This window comes from Dipodomys merriami, unplaced genomic scaffold, assembly GCF_024711535.1.
Source record: "Dipodomys merriami isolate MVZ:Mamm:240054 unplaced genomic scaffold, mDipMer1.0.p SCAF_994, whole genome shotgun sequence".
Classification (NCBI taxonomy): Eukaryota; Metazoa; Chordata; class Mammalia; order Rodentia; family Heteromyidae; genus Dipodomys; species Dipodomys merriami.
This window is the reverse complement of record NW_027206617.1, coordinates 250121-268598: the sequence shown is the minus strand read 5'-3', so window position 1 is coordinate 268598 and position 18478 is coordinate 250121.

Here is an 18478-nt window from a genome sequence, read left to right as displayed (position 1 = left end):
TTCTCTGCCTTTGGATGAAACTGTTTCCAATAATCCACCAAGAGCTCAGAGAGGCTGACAGTGATCCAACAGCGACCAACCTAGATATGTCTGGAAGTCAGGCTTCCTCACAGAACAGTTTTCTTCACCCTAGGAGCAAAGTCCATTGAGGTGGGAAATGTGGATGGAGTTTCCCGTTGAGAGTTCATTTCTTTCTGTAGTCAATTATTTCTTTCACATAAGAGATAGATGATGTTTAAAATAATAGAAAAGCATAAACTATATCTTAACAAGCTCTCCTACAAACTACTTCCTTCTGTAAAATACCGTTTCCTCCTCAAAGCTCTAGTATTCCCAAGATTCAGTGATTTTTCAACTGATCCATGTTCTTAAAAACCCCTCAAGGTCTTCTGCAATCTTGCTTCCAATCCTGAGTTCTAGGAAGCAGAAGTGTGTAAAAGCTTGCTAGCAGTCCTTTAAATCCACATATGACTCAAGATGAACAACTGGCTTAGCAATAATCTTCGGAAACTACCACCTACTCACCAAGGATAATATTTCTTGTAGTTAGTAACCTTTTGATAGGAAATCACCAGCTACTGGCAAAGAATGCATAGATTCCAAGAACTCACCCAGGCAGGCAAATATAGGGAGACAAACAGCTCTCGGTAGAGGTGATATGTGCTCTGACAGTTCTTCACTAGGGCACTGGAAACACTTTTGCTTTCTGTATTGACAGTACTTTCTTTCTTGTTGAAGACAAGGTCTCATTTTGATCTTGAGAAATTGTCTGATCAAACTAAGATCTGAAAACCTGCCATTATAAACGAGGGATTTCACAACGCTCATTCCAAAAACTGTGGCTATTCATTTCTGGAAGTGATTCACTGCGAAAGAATCGTGGTTGGGGGTGGAGGGAGCGTTCACGTTAGGAGACAGCCGCTTTGAAAAGTGAGCAGAAACCTCAGGGGTGGGTGCCACGTGCCAGTCTGACCCCATCACAGCTCCCTGAATCACCCTCCCTTGCGATGACACGCAGTGACCAGTTTTCTCCTGTAATTCCCTGAGAAGATAAAATCCCCTTGGACTCCGCAACCTGCCCGCATCCTCCGCTCTGGGGGCCGTTTGCACATAAATCTGGAGGGTGGCAGCAGCAGTGCTCTCCACCTGTCAGTTCTCAGTGGGCTGCTGAGTAATCGGCATATGGAGACCCGCTTCCTGTGAGTTTTTCCAAAAGACCTCATGATATTTCCTTAAACTGCCAGGGAGGAAAGAAAGCTACTCAGGGAGAGGCAACTCCAACAAGCAAAGCTAAAAGCATGCAATGTGATGAGTGTTTATCCAGCCACGCCTAGTTTTAATTTGGTTTCTCAACCCCTATGTAATTAAGACAGCCAGAGAACAGCTTTGGGAGGGAGGGAAAAGACGTTGCACAAATGCTCAGACTTTCTATGCACGTGACCAGAAAAGTAATTTTAAGATTCCAGTGAACCAATCTGAAGCTGGTTAAAGCATTAACCCTTCCAAGAAAGAGAAAGTTGTTTTTGCTTGCCTCTAAACTTTCAAATAGGGAAATCATCTTCCCTACCAGACAGCATGAAATACAACATCTTTTACTGCTTCTTTTCTCAGAGAGAAAACCCATTTCAGACCTGTCTGTGATAAGGCAGAAAACTACTTATTTGTAATACACTCTGTCACATTAGCAGAGCAGCCCACATGGTAGCCACACCAAGATGCCCTTTGAAACTTGCCACTAAGGGCCAGAATATGGCATTTTTAATTTCTCTCGGCTTTAGCAAAAGTTGTTAATTTATGTCATAGAAAATATTTCTCGACCACTGGGTAATACTGTTAAAAAATATTTGCTTCTACTTCACTTTAAAGAAAAGATTATCAGGGTGACAGTGCTCATTTTCTTTTCTTTTTTTAATACAGTGCTCATTTTCTAAAGACTAGGAGACTCAATGCTAAAAGAACAGATTTTCAAAGCCTGGATGTTAATGAGCTTCCCCCTTGGGTGGGTATGGTGGGGAGATTGTTCATGAAGGGAGGAGCTATACTTACTAGAGAGGAAGAATGGAAAGAAACCAAATTCATATCTATATTTCCACATAGTACTTTCTTTTAAAAGTCCTTCAACCTGTTAACACTTGTGTCTGACTCCTTTATTTCTCATTTTTGGATATCCAAAAGAAATTACATACATGGGAATAAGTCTGTGTTTTCTACTCTGGCAAGAAATTCTTTAAAAGAAGGGTATAGCAGCCATTTGCATAACATAAAAACTTTCAAGGCAGGATGAGTAAGATGGCATCTGTAACTGGAGGTGAGCATTTAAATCAGTTACATTATACCACCCACAGCCACCACACCTTGAGGGACTTAGGAATGTCTCAGCACAAAGGAATATATATAACCAAAGGAATATATAGCCCTCTAAGACCAGGATGCTTTTACAGAGAAAAGAACTTTAGAGAAATACCTCCAATTAAAACAAAACAAAATAAAAACAAAAAACCAACCATTGCTGGGTGCTGGTGGCTCACGTCTGTAATCCTACCTACTCAGGAGGCTGAGATTTGAGGATCACAGTTTGAAGCTAGCCTGGGAAAGCAAGTCTGTGAGATGCTTATCTCCAATTAACCACCAAAAGCCAAAAATCGAACTGTGGTCCAAGTGGTAGAACTTCAACCTTGAGCACAAAAGCTCAGGGACAATGCTCAGGCCCTTAGTTCAAAAGTCCTAGTACTGACACAAAACAAAAATTATATATATGCACCCCAAACCTGTTGGTGGAAGCAAGAACATTGACTGGAGGCCTGACAGCTACTCATAGACTCGAATATCTCATTTCCTGTCTTGCCAACAGGAGCTTCCCCACTGTAGCACACATAAACATGCTCCGCAATCAGAGTTTCCTTCGGACTGTGCTCATCTCAGGCAACTTCACAGTTCCCCTGCAGTCCTAGGTAGCTAATGCACAAGGTTTCACAAACAGAAAGGGGATGCTGCTGACCTTTAGGAAAAGGCTGGATATGGATCCTTCAATGTGACAGAAATCTAGGGGCTCTCCAGGTCTTGCTGTCACTGGCTGTGCTGTGGACCCCATTCAAGTACCCAGAGCCCACTCTCCTTAAACAACAGAAAGCTTGAGACAAACCTTCAAGTTCAACATTTACTTTGAAATCATGGAAAGGAGTGTGCCTCACACCAGAAGGGCATTCAGCCTCTGGGGAGTCGGAGGCCATGTGTTCAAGTTCTGGCTCCTCCTTTTGCTGATCTGATCTTGTGCAGGTAACACAAACCCTTTTCAAGTCCACTTAATCATCAGTAATAGTAGCGAACACACACACACACACACACACACACAGCTAGCACACACACACACACAGCTAGCACACACACACACACAGCTAGCACACACACAGCTAGCACACACACAGCTAGCATACACACACACACACACACACACACAGTCAACTAGCAAAATAACCTAGAAGTACACACACACACACACACACACACACAGCTAGCACACACACAGCTAGCACACACACACACACACAGCTAGCACACACACAGCTAGCGCACACACACACACACACACACACACACACACACACATACACCACACACACCACACACAGCTAGCTCAGGCACTACCCATGTAGTCTCCACAGCAACTCAATAGGTGAGTTCTATTATTACTTCCATCGTACAGATAAGGAAACCAAGGCTGAGGGAACTTAAGGACTTGCCCAGAGTTACTGGAACAGTAGTTGGTTGAGCCAGTATTCAAAGCCAGGAAACTTGACTTTGACCAGTATACTTGAGAGCCTGCCAGTCACACCCAGGCAAGGCTATACAGCTGCACTTAGGAAACTGCCTTTAAAGCTATGACAGCAACAAGCGAGGCAACAAGTGAGGCCGTTTTTTAAGCATGTCACATGCATGCACATTCTTTTTCTGCAAAATTTAGAGAAAATAATGGCAACTAAGTACTGACAAACATATGACTTTGTCCAATGAAAACAGACTCTTTTACTGAAAAATCCGTGAGACTTAGTTTTATAAACAGAAGGGATTCAGAGTCCTGTCTTCAGTCAAGGTGGGTAAGTGAGCCTCAAGATTGGCAGGTTGCAGAGCAGGATTTGCCCCTCTGTGTCTAAGTCTCAGTCTACTGGCTATAAAAATACTAACAACGATGAAGTACTCCCGTATCTACCAGCCATCTAGGCGATGCATGCTATAGTAATACTCATACTTTAAGTTTTAAGAAGTAACAAGAAGAATAAGGAAAAAGTTTTTCTTGTGCCTGTATATTACTGTACTTTTTAAAAATTCAAGTTCTGCCTATGATGAATGCAACTGAACTTTTGTGATCTTTCTCTTTCAGCTTGCTCATGAGCATCCTCTCTGATGGTCCCAAGTAAACTGTCTTTCCCAAGTGGCTGTGGACTATTGTGAAGAAGTCTGGCTGAGTTGGTAGTCTAAGGGGCTTCACAGCCTCAGCAACCATTCAAGTTTCAAGCAAAAATGATTTCAATGATATTTACTCTATATGCACATTAGGGCATATAGTAATAATTTATATCAGTAAAAACTTTAATGTTTATATTAAGTAAAATATATTTAATGTAAGTAAGAACTCACAAATATTATTATCATTTTTGCAGTTCAACTCGGGGCTTTGTGCTTGTTCTCCACTTGAGTCCTACCCCCAAGCCCAGGAATTATTTTTGATGGAGATATGGCTTGGTGGTATGAGTGTTAGCTTATTATACTTGAGCTCCAAGATTTGATTTCCAGAAACCTCTCCTCCCGTGCTCCCCCCACTCCCCTCCCCACTTTTTTTTTTTTTTTTGATGCTAGTCCAGGAGCTTATGAACTCAGGGCCTGGACACTGTACGTGAGCTTTTATACTCAAGGCTTTTTTTTTTACCACTTGAATCACAGCTCTACTTCTAGCCTTTTAGTGGCAATAAAAGTCTCACAGACTTCCTTATCTGGACTGGCTTCGAACAGTGATCCTCAGATCTCAGCCTCCTGAGTAGCTAGTAATAGTGTGAGCCACCAACACCCACCTTCCCACATACTTTATTAAAAAAAAAAAAGGATTCTATATCATATGGTGTCACACCAAAATATTTGGGAATATCTGCCAAAAATCAAAGGCACTTGTTAATGGAAAAGCTAGAAAAAGAAAGAGAGTAGACCATTTCTAGTATTAGTTTCACCTAGGAGGGTGAAGTAATTGCATGCAGGATTATGGAAAACTTTATATATGATAAATTCATAAGCTGGCATTTTCCCTCCAAAGATTTTTATTTGGTATGAAAAGTTATTCCCTGTACTGTAATCATAAAATCAAATATCATTTACTCCTACCATAACCATTCACACACTTCCTGTCATAAAAAAAATTGAATCTGGCTATACTATTAAATAAGCCATGTAACAAACTAAAGAAGGAAGTGGCTGCATGTAGATATATTAAGCTCATATTTCAATCTTTGACCCTTGGAAAAACCTGTATCATGCGTTAGCATCTTAGACAGCCAGTTGCAAGTGGACCTTAGAAGGCACAAGGGGCTTTTTACTCTCACTCATAGTCTAGGGTTTTGTGGAAGCTTTAAGAGTGCCACCCAAGAGTACTGTGTAGACTGGCTACTGTATATTTGCAGGGTTCATGGTCAGAGGAGATCCAAAGACTGCCTTGGGATAGATGTGCATATTTTAAAATGCACATGCATATGCTTCTCTGATGCTTGCCTACTTCTAAAAGAAAACAAGCTCCTAAATTTCTAGGCTTCTGAGTTGATGGGGAAAGCAGAGTCAGCATACACATCCAATGATAGAAGAAAACATGCATGAACAGATTTGTTTACAAAACAGGGCCCAGCAAAGTCTGTCTCTTAGTGCCACAGCAGGATCCATCCAACAACAACAACAACAACAACAACAACAACAACAACACACACACACACACAGAAGTAAAGGAAACAGCTCATCCTGATGAAGGTATGAGTTAGTGATTTAACTGGGCTGTAAGCTGTGATGTAATCATGTGGCTCAGGCTAGAATTGGGAATATGCCATCATAAACTCCATTTTAAAACACACATTCATATACTTACTTACAGTATAACACTTTCAACTCTTCTCTATCTTCTTTGGCATTTATCTCAATGATTTCTTCAGCACTGGCTTCTTCTACCTTGAAGTCTCAAACTTTAACCCATTCCTTTTTACCTATTTGTTTATTTCATGGTACTGAGATTTGAACTCAAGGTTTCAAACTTGCTAAGCACTTTACTACTAAACCTTACTTTTGGTCTCTTTTTTGCACTGGTTATTTTTTTTTTTTTCCGTCGGTCGTGGGGCTTGAACTCTGGGCCTGGGCGCTGTCCCTCAGCTCTTCAGCTCAAGGCGAGCGCTCTACCACTTGAGCTACAGTGCCACTTCCAGTTTTCTGGTGGTTTATTGGAGATAGGAGTCTCACAGTCTTTCCTGCCGGGGCTGGCTTTGAACCGAGATCCTCAGATCTCAGCCTCCTGAGTAGCTAGGATTACAGGCGTGAGCCACCAGCGCCCGGCTTTGCACTGGTTATTTTGAGATAGGGTCTTGCATTTTGTCCAAGACTATGCAGAGACAATGATTCTCCTATTTTATGCTTTCTACAATAGCTAGGATGACAGATACACGCCACCATAATCAGCTTCTTCTGTTGGGATGGAGTCTCAGAAGTTTTGTGCCCAGGCTGTCCTGGAACCACAGTCTCTCAATCTCAACCTCCTGAACATCTAGATTATAGATAGAAATGTGCTTCCTAGCTTATTTCTAATCTTACAATCTCTCTAAGCTAATGAGGAAACCATAAAACACATAAATTCTACCTATTTTACCGTAATTAACAGCACAATCATAATCATTGACAAAGATCAAAGAGAATTTGAATAGTTAAGTTTGGGGAAGAGAAATCCAACAGATGACTACCTAACAGGTAGACTTTTAGTAAGTTAATAGGGGGCCTTAGGAAAATTCAAGTTCTTCTACCAAACTCTACCTTCTCTAGGACTGTTTCAGAAATCAACATCCAGTCTTTATTGTAAGAAACAATGGGCCATGTCTCTCAAATCTCAGTAAGCTTCTTTTTTTTTTTTTTACGTTTCTAAGACTCACTTCTAATAAAATGTTTTTAAAAACATTACTGCTGGGCTTACATGGTTGATTCTGTTTCAAGTGGATTTTTTCTTAAAGTAGTAATTTTGAGGTGCTAGCATCTTTAGCCGACTACCTCCTGAAATAGTAGTAATAGAAAAGGAAATGGGTATACAGCAGTGTTAGGTACACAGCAGCCAGCCAAGTAGAAGACCTAATTCCCCAGAGCACACATGGAAAGTAATGTCCTAGTTTCCCTCATGTCACCTTTTTCAGGTCACCTCGTCCAGGGCAGCTGTAAAGAAGCCAGGCTCATGAGTTCCAAACCCATAGCTCGGTACTTATCCACTGTGATCAGTATGGCCCTTGGGCAAGTCAGACTATGGAGACAAAACTATATTAGTAAAACTCATAGTATATGTCCTAGCTTTACACTATTACCACACATTGTATCCACCTGTCCATACTTAGCCATTTGAAGGAGTCTGTTTTTAGAAGACAAGAGTCAGGAACCAGGACAAATTTTGTCTTATAATAATCTACTTTAAATAGGTCCCAATGTATCAAGATCCTTTCTGACTTATAAAATGGGTATATACACCTGTCAACAGATTAAATGGTTTTGTTTTCTATAAATATCTTTCAATCAAAGGTTCACAGGAGGGCTACCTAAAGAGGTTTAATGGGATTTGTAATGCAAAACCTCAAGTGTATACTGATTTGATTCCAGACAACTCTGGAATACAAACTAGGGTTGTTGCAAGCTTGCTTTTTCTAGTGTCTCTTAATATTCACCTCTAAGAATCTTCTAAAATAAAACTGTCTCCCATGCCAGAAAGAAACTGGAGGAGGCATGCTCCGAGGGGCACCCACTTACAGTAGTCAGGAAACTGTCAAGGAACTCTTGATCTTGAGAGTTGTTTGCTACAGACATGGGCTAGTTACTAAAGAGACAGTCCTGTGATGCTCTGAGATTGCTCCATCTTTGAAGACAATGGTGCTACTTTCATCAAGAAAAATCCAGAGTTGTTATCTACCAGTTATAGTTCTGGTTTCTTTTCATAGATGTGCAAAGTACATATATGCTCAATAAGTAACCGTGCAAACTTAATCTATAAACACAAACAAAGGCCTTTCTGCTACTCAGAAATCTGATGTTGAAGATCAGGGTGAACAGAAGAAATGAGAAAGGGAGTGAAAGGTGGTAGCTCTGCAGCCTGGCACTTCTGACTGAGATTCCAGATTTTTTTTTTTGCCAGTCCTGGGGCTTGAACTCAGGGCCTGGACACTGTCCCTGAGCTTCTTTTGTTCACGGCTAGCACTCTAGCACTCTCTACCATTTGAGCCACAGCCCCACTTCCACCTTTTTTTTTTTTCTGTTTATATGGTACTGAGGAATGGAACCCAGGTCTTCATGCATGCTAGGCAAGCACTACCACTAAGCCACATTCCCATCCCATCCAGGAGATTCTTAACACAGCACTGGTTTTCCAAAAAGATTTTGCAGCACTGACCAAATGACGTGGTTGAGGGGTCTGTTCATCAGGGCCACTAATAATGATATTCTAGCCTGGAAGACTAAACCAAAGCTGAATGCCCAAGCAGCTAGTATAGAGCAGCATGGTCAGGCCATTCAGTCCCCAGAAACAGCAAGGCCTGGACTTGAGACAGACTCCCAGAGAATGCTGGTTTTGGAGACCATTCAGTGGATAGCATTTGGTTTCCTCCATTTAAGCAGGTCATCCAGGCATGGAATGCACAACTTTGCCAGACAGAAAGCCTTGTGGATGCCTGAGAAACAACAGCCTGTCCAGGCTGCTGATGTAAAGAGTGGCCACGGTTTCCTTTTCCTCTATTTTGAATGGTAGCCTTGATGTCACAACAACTAGGAACGACCAGAGGGACAAACAACAAGCCACAGCAAAAAGGGTGTCACTCTGTCACAGAGGAAAGGGTATTTTATTTAAGTCTCATTCTGGTACCTTCTGTGGCTGTAGAAGCTTTGTTCTCAGAGGCAAATGCCCAGAGTTTAAACACAAAGGCTGTCTGGACTGATAAAACAGACTGTAGGCCAGTGCTAATGGCCTTTGAAAACCTGAATCAATGACAGTTCCTGGGTTAAACTTGCTCTGGATAGAGAAGACTTCCCTTAATGCTTATGGGAATCTTACTGATGCTGAAGACATTTGCACTTTCCCTGAAGGGCCCCTCAACTGCCTGTGTTTAAAAAACAGACCTCTGTTGAGAGATATCAGGCACCCTGAAGAACATGAAAGTGGCAAGCATTTGCAGGAACAGGAGAGAAGCATCTTTTGAGGCTTACTTGAGCAAGTAAAGACATGCTCATTAATATCCAACTATAGGTTACAGGTATCTGGACAAATGGGCAAAAAGTACTGGATGCTAAGAAGCTCAACTCACCATGACCTTGATCAGTTATCTGTGTAAATCATGAAAGCAAATTGAAAACCATGATCTTTCATGTTTCAACATGAAAGATCCAACATTATAACAGAATTATAAATTACACCTGGTGTGTCAGATCATTTATCACCATTAAAAATGCCACACTAACACAACATCTCAGGTCCTCTGCAGCTTGAACAGAAAGTATCACCAATCACCTTCACAAAACTTCCTGTTCCATACATTTGTCTAGGTCCAATCCTGTGCCTCTGAAGCACTAATGACTTTCATCAACCACTAATTGTAGTCCAAACTACAGTGCTTGGGGTTCTAGAGGACAATTAAAGTTGGAAAGGCAAACATCAGAGGGATGTTTTTTGAGTGCACGTGTGTGTACATGGGTGCATGTGGTATGTTGGAAATGTGTAGACAAAACATGGCATAGCTGGAGGCAGTGGAAGTACCTGCTTGGTCTCAAAAGAAATTCATCAAAGGGAACAATATTTCTGATATTCAACACCTTTGATCATCATTTTCTTAATTATTAAGTAAGCAATTGTAGGTCATTGTATCAGTCTTGTTTCATGAGAATCATCTTCCATGGAGAATTACACACTCTGTAAAGACAATAAAATTCTGATCCAAGACTCCTTTGCTTAGGAGGTCAGCCACAGAATATCCTCCGTTATCCACAGATGGTCCTGCCAATTCTGTCCTCCAGTCTCTGGTCATTGTACTTAAATGATCTCACTTGGGTAACCAAACTCTGTTTTCTTCTTGGTGTCTACAAAATCCCAGAGTTCAGTAATAAAATTTAATAGAGAAGTTTAAGTAAAAATGATTTTGTAACTACAGTTTTTTCCCCTCAAATGATGATTATACACGCCAGAAGCAAAACTTATCCAGGCCTTATAAGGCTGTTATATTTAGCAGGCAAAAGTTACTGTAGCCCTACTTGTTTTTATTTTATAGGAGCATTTTATAGCTTAAGAACTATAATTAAATTTCCTCTGAACTCCCTTATTAAAACTTGAGTTTTCAAGAAGAGAATGACAGGATTTCTGAAATAATTACATGTCCCAAGGGAGGGCAATTTACTTTTTTTGTTCTACTATTACAGGTAAGAAAATGAATGGGGAAATAATTCTTTGAATATGTATTCTAATTAGTTTTTAATGTTCAAATTCTTAGTATGAACTGCAGTAAGCAATCAATAATTCACAAAAAGCAATTGCTGTAAAGGCAGTATTTAAAAGATTAAAAAAAACATAATGTGATTAAAACCCTACACACGTCTTTTACTCCAAGGCAAACACTGTGGCCATCTGGGTATTTAGAAGGTGCCAACCATCACTGGGATCTAGACTTAATTCATGTCATGAAGACAGTAATGCATTTAGTTTGTTCAGAGACCTAGAACCTTAGATAAATTAACTATTAACATTAAAATGAGTTATTTTAAAATTAAATACATGGTCAGTCACAAATCCCATGTTTATTATAGCACTATTCACCACAGCCAAGGTATGGAATCAGCCCAGATGCCCCTCAATGGACAAATGGACCAAGAAAATGTGGTATATATGCACAACAGAATTTTATTCATCCATTAAAAAGAATGATATAGTACCTTTTATTTAAAAAGTGGTAAGACCTGGAGAAAAATAAGTAAGTCAGACCCAGAGACAGGGCCCTGCTTTTCTAAGCTGAAGTGCATGAATTGTGATAAATGCTCTTTGCTCAATGTGTCTTATAAATACAAGGATCAAACTTTCAACTCTGAATGTTTTTGTAAAGGAAGAACAAGTTCTCAAGTAATTCCTTATATTTTATCATCCACATAAACATAAAGCTTCTGGCAAAAGGACATTTCTCAATTTAAAGTTATTTATCATCAATGAGCAAGGTCACTAGGAGTAGAGAATAACCTCAGACTTGTCAGTGAGGAAAGGCAGGTCATATTTCTGGGGGAAGATACGAACCCTCAGGGTCCTAGCTATGGGGAAAAAGTGCACATGAAGTCCCTTATATGACCTAGCCTACAATGTCAGAGACTAGGTATCTGTGCCAGTAAAGACTCTGGAGGTGATCAAGTCTCATCAGCTCTGTCCTAAGTGCAGGTTTCCTAGCTTCATGCCTCATTCTGCTTCCTGGCAAATTCATCAGCATTTCACTGCCATCACTAATTCTACCACAGATAGCCTATCTCATGCTTCAGCTAAGGGAACACAGGTGGAAAGCTTCCTGGCTGCCCAAGCTCACATACCTCATGCACCTTTAAGCTATGAGGGAAGCTCTGGGACCAGACTATCTGCCTCAGGCTTCAGACAATGGCAGCAAAGTCCCCTGCAGCAAAAACAGAAAGACAAGAATAAGAATACTTCAAAGGGAAAGTCCCAACAAACCATTCCAGTGCTGAAGCATCTCCCTGAGGGACAGCTACTGACACTGACTTGATCTGCCTGGATGCATGCAGCCCTGAGTAGGTCCATTTTTTGCCACACTTCCCAATGTCCTTCTGCTAAAGTAGAACTAGACATGAACTTTTCCCATCTATGGCTGTCTGTACATTGTGAGAACTGACAGAGAGAACATGGTCTCTTGTGGTTACTAATATCATGTGACTCCTGTTCCAACTCCATCTTCCCATAAATGCATTCAAACCAGGCCAGTGTTAGAAATGCTGTTTCCATCAATGCAACAAAATTTGTTACTAGCTTGAGGGACTTCAAGCTGACAGGCAATCTTCTTATGGCGTAACTGATCACTCCCTGAACTCTGTCCTCAAGTTGTTTGTAATTTAGCTAATTTTCCTTTCTCTTAGATACCTACACGTCTTTTCTTCAATAGACCTGGCTTTTTCATAAATTAACTGCATGGTACCTATTACACAGTGAGAGAGGAAGGGAGGTGACACTTCAGGCCAGTTACCTGTTTTTGTCTGAATCACCAGTGTTACCCAAATTTCATCCTTCTATCACACCCTCCTGAGGGCAATCAGCCGTGACCAGCCTGCTACCACTGTGGTTAGGACACAGTGCATTCCAGTCTCATGGGCCAGTGATTTCCAGGTCCAGCTGCAGTGCCGTGGCATAGCAGAGGTTTTGAGACCTACTGCCTATCCTGGTGGGAGAAAGAATCAAGGATCCATAGTCCATGACCTAATCCTAGTGCCCATACAAGTTTGTCTATGGCCCTCAGATAAAAATCATGTTTTCCCTGGCAGAGACTTGGCTTCCTTGATTTAAAAGGGATTCTTTAGTACCTATTGCAGTAAAATGAGGCATTTTCAGATTTCTGCCAGATCCCTTGGAGATACATGGTCTATTAACATGAAATACTCATAAAACACTTGAAAAACAGAAGACTAGAATTCTAGTTTCTGGCCACTGCTCAGCTGTGTCCTGTGAGGGTTAAGATGGGTTCAGAGGTCAATGCAAGAAAAGCCCACTCCTGGGCTTTTTTGAATTGGGTTCAAGACAGACATGGCGAAACATGACCTTAAAATATCTGAGCTGAGGGCTGGGAAGGTGGCTCAGTGGTAGAGCGTTTGCCTTGCATGCCTGAGGCCCTAGGTTTGATTCCTCAGTACCATATAAGCAGAAAGAAAAAAGCCGGAAGTGGTGCTGTGGCTCAAGTGGTAGAGCGCTAGCCTTGAGCTGCAGAGCTGAGGGACAGTGCTCAGGCCCAGAGTTCAGGCCCCATGAACAGACCAAAAAAAAAAAAAAAAAAAAAATCTGAGCTGAAGATGAAGAAGCAGAGGGAAACCTATCATTTTCAGACACAAGAGCAAAGCTTTCATATGCTGACCCCACCTTTTATGAACTGTGGTTTCTCCATCCTAGTGAATGTTAGCTACAAGCTAACAAGTTATTACAATAATAACTTCATGTATGATTCATGTGGCAAGGCAAATTTATCATATGGTTCATCTGATCTCACAAAACCCCATGAGAGAGGAACTGACCCCAACATTTATCCTCTGTACTACCCTCTAGAGCTGGCAACTCCTCCCTCCTATTATCCTCATTTCTTCCTTCTTGGATATCAAAAACAACCAATCAGACCAACATTTAAAAAAAATCACTGTTAACATACAAATTTCAACTGATGGGTTAAAGAGCATTTTAGAAACAGCCCTAAAGAGTGTTTTGGATGCTTTCTGCATGCTGAGATTTATATCCTCAAACTTATGTAGCTACCTGCCTACTTAACATTTCCCCTAGTTTCTCAGAGGCATCTCAAACTAAGCATGTCTAAAGTAGAACACCTTGTTTTTCTCCCCTTCCCATAAACAAGACAGTGAATGATTGAGACAGATTCACATACCAGATACTAGAAAGCTGTAGTTGCATCCAAGAACACAGGTAAATTTTAGACATAAAGAAACTGAAGTTGCAAAAGGTCCACATATTGTTGACAACCATACTTTTAGGTGTCTCACAATACCTTTAGCAATTTTTATCACATTTATGTGATAAAAATAATAAGATCTTTGTTTAAAAACATGGAGAGAATTACAAATAAAATCTTTATCACAGTAGAAAAGCAGGAGAATGACAGGAATGAGCTGCAAAGACCAAAGTATTTTTTAACATGCTAATTCTTTAAAATTAGTGATTTACTGATGCCTACTTGGTATTATGCTTTAGAGAGTACTTCTAAATTACAAATAATTATTTATACATATCTAATTAAAAAGAAATACCACCTCCAAAAACTGCTGTGATAGCTCATACTTCAAACAGTAAGAATGAAGAAAAGTAAATCTTCCTTAAAAATACTGAAGTTGACTACAGAATACCATTACTTTAGCTAAGGTGAATAAAGTTTACATAAATCACCTGGTCCAAATACCAAGGGAGAAATGACCAAGTTTCACCAGACTTTCTTTTTCTTAAAAGAAATGACCTAACAAAACTTGTTCAGTGTTAATTATTTAGCAGGTGGGCAATTGGTGGCCATGAGATAGTGTCTCTCCTGTTCTGCTGGTCTTGGGTCTACAGAGGCCAAGGCTACCCAGAAAGACAGCTCAGGGCTCCAGTATCATAGTCCATGCCAGTGGCTATACGCTTCATATCTCTTTTCCACCCACACTCACAGTAGTTTGTTGTAGCTATGCTCATGTTTTTTTCCTTCCAGAATATCTCAGTTGCCATTCTTGAAATAAACACCACATCAGAAGTGATTTGAAAAGGAAGTGACTGAGCTCAAAGCAACATTAGGCATGATGTGCCTTGTTTATTTATCTGCCTGAACAAGCATGAAACATAGAGAAGTCTGTTTATTTCTTGTCCCTTTTATATAAGAGTTGGATCTATTTGAATGGCTAGGGAGGAGATAGTTTGATTTCAATTTGGCATACAGTTTAGGGGCAGAAATGTCTTTGTAGCTAGTCCTAAGTATTATGGTAACATGGATTGATTTAGTCTGTAAGGGAGAAGTTGCCACATGTTTTTAACAGAAGCCACTGGGCTGGGCTTGGCAACGCAGTAAGTGTGAGAATTACAGTAAAAGCAGCGCTGTTTCTCCATTGTGGCACAGGTGTGCTGGGAGAAGCGTGGCAGGACAGGCTTTCTTCTTCTTTGCTGACCAAGGCAAGCTCTGTCCTTCCAAACTAGTGTCCATTGTGCGCTGAAGAACAGGAAATGCTGAAGTTATTCCTAATGAATTCTTAAAGGGATCTTTCTCCTTACTAGAAAAAGGAATTGAAAAGTTCAGAATAAAATTCACAAAAAGGAGTCAAGCATAGTGGTGCACACCTCTAATCGCAACAATTGGGAGGCTGAGGTAGGGGAATCATATGGTTAAGAACAGCCTAGGCTACATAGCAAGTTCAAGGTCAGCCTATGCTATATTCCAAGGCTATATCTCCAAAAATCATTTTAAAAAATGAGGAATGGAGTTAGTTGGGAAGGCACATTTCCAAATGTATTAATTTGAGAAAAAAAAAACTGTCTTGTTTTGCTATATGTTACCACTTCCCATTTAAATGCTTTAAAAGTACATCCCTGCCTTGCTATTCTGACTGCTCATTCACAAATATAAATGATCCTACTGCACTGTCATTTAAGTTATGACAGGAGTCCACTAGTTATTCAATATATAATCACTGAGCACTAAATGAGTATGAGGCACTGCATTTGGCTATAGCTGAAGTAGGGTGATGAGCTCAATTAAAAAAAAAAATCAGCCGGGCGCTGGTAGCTCACACCTGTAATCCTAGCTACTCAGGAGGCTGAGATCTGAGGATCACAGTTCAAAGCCAGCCCGGGAAGGAAAGTCTGTGAGACTCTTACCTCCAATAAACCACTAGAAAACCGGAAATGGCGCTGTGGCTCAAGTGGTAGAGTGCTCGCCTTGAGCTGAAGAGCACAGGGATAGCGCCCAAGCCGGAGTTCAAGCCCCACAACCAACCAAAAAAAAAAAAAATCCCTGCCTGCTTGGAGCCTACAGTCCAACAGAAGAATAGTGGATACCTGAAAGTACCCAGTGCAGGCCGAGCAGAGTGTACCAAGAACACTGGTTCTGCTATTTGCCTTGGAAATGTTACTTAACTCCCAACTGTTGCTCTCTTTATTTGTAAAATGGGTTAAAGGCTGTTTTCTTCAGAGAACTCTGAGATAATGTTTAAGCATTTAAAAGTCACCATGCAGTGGCTCAATTCTCTAATCCTAGCTACTCAGGAGATGATGACCAAGAGGATCACAGCTGGAGCCCAACTTGGGTTAAAAAGAAGTCTGTGAAGCTGGGTGCTAGTGGCTCATGCCTGTAATTCTAGCTACTCAGGAGGCTGAAATCTGAGGATTGTGGTTCAAAGCCAGCCTAGGTAGAAAAGTCCCCATGAGCCCCTTACCTCCAATTAATTACTCAAAAACTGGAAGTGGTGCTGTGGCTCAAAGTGATAGAGTGGTAGCCTTGAGCACAAAGAGGCTCAGGGATAGCACCTAGGCCCTGAGTTCAAGCCCCACAATTGAAAACAAAGTCTGTGATGGGGCTGGAAGGTGGTTCAGTGGTAGAGTGCTTGCCTTGCATGCCTGAGGCCCTGGGTTCGATTCCTCACCACCACATAGGCAAAAAGAAAAAAGCCGGAAGTGGCGCTGTGGCTCAAGTGGTAGAGTGCTAGCCTTGAGCTGAAGAGCTGAGGGACAGCGCCCAGGCCCAGAGTTCAGGCCTCACACTGGACCCTCCCCCCCCCCCCCCCAAAAAAAAGAAATCTGTGAGATTCTGTCTCAATCAATGGCTTAGTGCAGTGGTATGCACCTGTTATCCTAGTAATAGGGGAAGTAGCAACATATGCCTGTCATCACTAGTCACATAAGGATCAAAACATAGGGCAGGTCTGACATAAATGACATCCTACCTCCTAAGGAACCAGTGTTAAAAGATGCTAGAGATATGGCTCAAGTGGTAGAGTGTCTGCCTAGCAAGCCAAAGGCCCTGAGTTCAAACCTCAGTACCATCAAAACAAACTAACAAAAAGCACTTAAGATAATGCCAGGCAAGCAACAGACCTATTAAGGTAACAGTTCTGATGTCCTTTCAGATAGAAAAGCAAGGAATCTACACAAATAAGCTTGGTGTCTTCTTCCTCAAAAAGCTGTACACGCATCCAACCCACACTACCACTTTTGCATATTACACTATGCTTTTGGACAAAGTGATGTCTAGTGTCACTGGAAGTGACAGGAAAGTCCACTCTCACTACAAACACACCCCAGCAGCGAGTAACACTGGGAAGGAAGCACTGCAGGAGTGGCCTCTTGAAAAATAACTTCTGTCCTCTATTTTAACATATGCTCCACCAAGAACATCAGTACTATCATGCATGTTCTAGATGTGGTTCCAGGAGGACAAGGGGGAGCTGAAGATGGGAACCAGCAGTGGCGTGGTGCAGAGCACAGCCCCTGGGTCCCAGCTCACTCTTTCACCCATCAGTTATGTAGAAGTAATCATGTTGCTTCATCAGGCTTCAATGCTTAAAAATCTATAAAATGGGGATTAGTCCCTATGTTCTTATTAGGTAGAGATCTAACATCTACAAAAGATTATAGTGCATGGCAGTAAATATTCTGTTTTAGCAATAATTATACAAGTCAAACCAGGAATGGTTGATGCCAACTATTCTGAGGCAGAAATACGAGGTTCATGGTTCAAAGACTTCTCAGGCAAAAACTGAAAAACAAACGAAACAAAAAAAGGACTAGGGTAGGGCCTGAGAGTTAAATTCCCATGACTGCAAAATAACAATAAAATTATATTATTTATTATGCAATTCAAATTCAATAACTTTATTACCTTATTAATACAAACATAAAAGCCAAATAGCAAAAAAAGCACCAAAAAAACCCTAATTGAATGACTGTAGAGAAACATCCCTTCTATAATTCCCTTTTCTCACTTACACAAAAGCAACATATCCATGCCTAGAGGCTGAATGAAGACTTTTGCATGGGGCAAGTTGAGCATTCTTAACCTGAAAATGTGAAGTTTTTGAGTATCATTGGGATCTTCAGGTTCGGTATGTGCAAATGGAATAAAGTCTTCTCAAACCTGGAAAACCTGAAAAATCTGAAACACTTCTGGTCCTAAGTATTGTGAATAAGGGATAGTCCACCTGTGTTAGAAGCTTCCACAATTTTTATATTATCATACCTACATTGGTCAGGGTTCTCCAGAACAAAACCAATAGTGTGTGGATGTGTATGTTTGTCCGTACCTATGCACGGGGATACAGTGAGATTTATCTTAAGGAATCCATTCATGGGATTATGAGGACTGGTGAGTCTGAAATCCACAGGGCAGGCTGGTAACTCCAAGAGTAGATATTGTACTCTTGGGTCTAGAGGTAGAATTCCTTCCTAGAAAACGTCATCATTTTCCTAAGGCCTTCAAATGATTCACCTACATACATTAGAATGGTAACCTTT